Source organism: Triticum dicoccoides, chromosome 1A (assembly GCF_002162155.2).
Source record: "Triticum dicoccoides isolate Atlit2015 ecotype Zavitan chromosome 1A, WEW_v2.0, whole genome shotgun sequence".
Lineage (NCBI taxonomy): Eukaryota > Viridiplantae > Streptophyta > Magnoliopsida > Poales > Poaceae > Triticum > Triticum dicoccoides.
The window spans coordinates 352,848,661-352,852,905 of record NC_041380.1 but is presented as its reverse complement, the minus strand read 5'-3'; positions in this window follow the sequence as shown (position 1 = coordinate 352,852,905).

Here is a 4,245-nt window from a genome sequence, read left to right as displayed (position 1 = left end):
TCTTGAGAAGACGCGCAAGCACCAGGTTTTACCGTTGGCGTTAACTGGGATTTGCCTCCAGTTTCCTCGGTTAGGTTATAACCTTTTCAAACAGTGGAATCACTCTCTACTGTTGAGTGTATCCCCACTTACTAGAATCATTCCCACATTTGCATTTTGTTCCCAGCTTGCACCGCCATTGTGCCATTCTATCTTGGACTACCTTCCTGGTAATTCCTGGTCAGGATCATCTTCAATAGTGGTACTACCATAGGTTCCATCCATTTCCGATGATAAGCAAAAATCATCCATTGCGCTGCCTTCAACAAGGTAGTTCACATCATCCATTCTAGTACGGGTATGCCATCCCTTCGTACTCCTCTAAGCGATTGTTGTGATTTGCCTTAGACTGGTATAAAAAGTTTCAATGATCTCTGAATCAAAAGTAATTCTTTTTGCCACTTAAGGGAATATTTTTGCGAGTCACCTTCCTTAAGATGTCTCGCTATGGTATCATGGCAACCCAACCCCTCGCTACGTTGACACCATTCACCACCCTCCTAGGTGTGGGAATTTCGCTACTTACTTAAACCTTGTCATATGCTCATTTCCATCATTCTTGATGTGTGTATCGTGTCTCATCTCGACAGATGTCGCTATGTCTCGTTCTGTGAGTTGATCGTCGGTTGCTCGATCTTCAAGAAGATCGATTCTTCGAGAGTTTCTTTTCTTCTCGTCATCGCGTGGATGAAGATCTGAAAAGCAAGGATGTCAGAGTCAACGTATGCAACGAATCAACAACCCTGAGAGGTGCAACCTGGATCATGAATATTGTGTTGGTCTTGTGCCCCTCTGTCTTCTTACCTCACGTCTTGAATCTCGGGATGAGATTCTTGTTTAGTGGGGGTGAGTTGTCACAGCCCTAGAGTACCTGAGTGAAATAGTTGCATCTGCACTCATGCATCATGTCTAAATTCTGAAAGTTGAATTGAGGTTAGTAGAAACCCTCATAAATCACTTCAAAAATAATCAACATTAAAATCTTTTCAAAGAAGTCCAAGAAAATGTTCCTCTTAGTCTCTGAAAATATTGGCAAGAGGTAAAACTTAAAACAATATTTTGGAATCTCAGAGATATTTATTTTGGGACTTTGAATTAAATCAATAACTATTTGCATTGGATATATATTTATTAATTAATTAATATATGTCCAATAATTCTGATCTTTGCTGAAGGGCTTTGGAATAACCCAACTAGTCCCTACAAGAATTATCAGAAGCAACACAAATGATTTAGTGTCTAAAACTAAATCAAAACAAATTACAGAAAAATAGAAAACATAATTTAATTAAAAGAGAGAGAGAGAAGGACTAACCTGGCACTTACCTCAGCCCACCTACCTATGCGGCCTGTTGTTGAAGTTGGCCCAGCCCAGCCACCCCCCTGCCAGTTGTCTTCCTCCTCTCGCTAGAAGGCAGAGGAGAAGCTAGCCACGGCGCCGCGGCGTGCCACGCCGGCAGCTGCCTGCCTGGCTGCCCCCTCGTCGCTCTGGACTCCCTCTGCGACGCCACGCTACCCCCCTGGACCCCTTTGACCGCTCCCCTCTCTCCCTGCCTCGCTCTATCTCCCAAAGCCGAGCGGAGCCATCGCCGCCGCTCGTCTTTGCCGTGTCCACCGCCTCCCCCTCGCTTCCCCGACCAGTCCAGGCGCTCCGCCACATTGTCCCCGACCTCTCCGCCAAGTCAAGCAAGCCGGGATGCACCGCAGCACCGCCATCGCCGTCTTCTTCAACCTTGGTCCGCCGAGATCGCCGGCGACCGTGCGCCTGCTTCGTTGCTTCCCCGAGCTCCCCAAGACCACCGCTGCACTCCCCGTGAGCTTCTCCTTCGATCCCCACTCCCCCCTTGCTCATTTGCGCCGTGTAGTCGCCGCCCTCTTCGAGCCCGAGAGCATCTCGCCGGTGGCCATGGCGTAGCCGTGGCCACAGCCATGCAAGCTCGCAACCGAGCACTTCACCGCACTCGCTGTGTCCCCAGGAGCCCGCAGCACCCCTTCGCACCTCCTGCTGTGCCTCCTAGCGACGATCCCGAGCTCGCCCGAGCTCCGGCAGCCGCCAACATCGTCGCCGGCGTCTTTTCCGACCACCCCGAGCCCAAACACCACCACCACTCGATGCGGCAGCCCCCCAGCTTCGCGTAGATGCTCCTCGTGCGCCAAATAGGGCCCTGCAGCGAAATCCCGACTCCCTCCGCTGCAAATTTGGTCGCCGGTGGCTAAACGCCGGTCGCTGACATGGCCGTCATTAGCGGTTAAACATCCCACTAACCAACCCCTCTAGAGCCACTGCCATGTGGGCCCTAGTGCCCAATTAGTTAGTTAACTACTTTGTTAGATTAGCACCGATCTTAGGAGGGCTCCACCTGTCATTTTGACTTTGCCACGTCACACGTTGACCGACCCCACACGTCAGTGTTGACCCGGCTGACGTGGCAGTTGACTAGGCCCACCTGTCATCCACCAAACCAGCATGTGTCACTGACGTGTGGATCCCACACGTCAGGTTTGACCTGGACCCGCCTGTTGACCTTCTGAGGTCAGCATGACCTAATGCTAACGCAATAACTCATTTCCTGGATTTATTATAATTCAGAAAATTCCAGAAATTAGTATAAACTTCTAAAATTCATAGAAATTCAACCGTAACTCCAAATGAAATAAATTATATATGAAAAATGATCAGAAAAATCCAAGGAATCTGAATATGGCATTTCCATGCATGTTTGAACAACTTAACCTCACTGTATAGTCCAAAACATGATAATGCACTATTTGAATTCATAGTTTGAATTTGAATTTGAACCTAGTGTTCAAACCAACTTCATTTAATTGTGTTGCTAGTTGCATTAGCTCAATCAACAACATATTGCCATGTCATTATCATGCATCATGTTGTGCATTGCATTGATTGTGTTCCTTCTCTATTGCCGGTGGTTGTCCCCTGTCGATAGACATTGTACCGACGCGGTGATCGTTGTCACTAATGAAGACCCAATGATATCTTCAGAAGTGTCAGGCAAGCAAAACCCCCTTGTTCATTCTGATACAACCCCACTCTCTCGCTCCTGCTCTCTTTTACTGCATTAGGACAACAACGATTCATCTGTTACTTGTTGCGGTAGTTGAACCCCTTATCCTCTGCATGACCTGTCATTGCCACAGTAAATAGATGAAACCCACTAGCATGAGTAGGAGTTATTTGAGCCCTGATGTGCCTACTCATTCATGCTTGTTTGTCATGCCTGCTATTGCATAGAGTTGTGTCGGGTCTAATTCATCGGGAATGAATCGGAGGTGTGTGAACATGTCCTACTGTGTGTGAGCTAAGTGTGTGAACATGTTTTGGTAAAGGTAGCGGTGAGAGGCCATGTAGGAGTACATGGTGGGTTGTCTCATTGAAACCGTCCTCAGGAACTGAGTTCTGTGTCTGTGATCCATGAACAGCTACTACCACTCATTGGGATCCTTAATTGACCCTCTCAACTTCTTAATCACCCTAGTACTCTGTCCAGGAGTTGCAACTAGTTTCTGGTGTTTGTAGGTTATGTGTTGGCGGCCGTGCGTAGCGCTGACCCTAGGGGTGGGCTATGTTGCGGTAGATACACCATGGCACGGTGTACCGGGCGCCCGTTTGGTGACTCGGGAACCTTGTTCACATCGTTCGGGGCCGTATGTGGAAACCTCGGCCGGACTCCCTGCGGATGGAACCTGGATAGGCGATAAACCTGGACTAGAGACTTAAGTGTTTAGGTAGGCCATGGCCGACACCCTCGCCAGGCTTCCGCTTGAAGGTTGCCGAGATACATGACGTGTATATGGTGGTAAGTGGTGGGAGCGTGTGTGAAGAAGTACACCCCTACAGGGTTATCATTATCTATTCGAATAGCCGGATTCCTTGGATATGGAAATTTGGACCCCTTGCATAGTTCATAGACAAGTGAAAGTGGATACTCTAAAACTCGCAAGATAAGTGTGAGTTCTATGGATGGCCTTCTCGTAGGGAGACGAGAGCGGATCCATAGTGGTGTATTGAATGGTGAATATGTGGACTCGTGTGCGCCACCTCAAAAGAGTTGCTTGCAGTCGTAGTTCAGGTTAGCCACTGAGTCAAAGCTGGCTTACTGCAGTTAAACTCCACCACCCCCTTGTTGATACCGATGCATATGTAGCTAGTTCTGCTGTAAGTCTTGCTGAGTACCTTTGTACTCA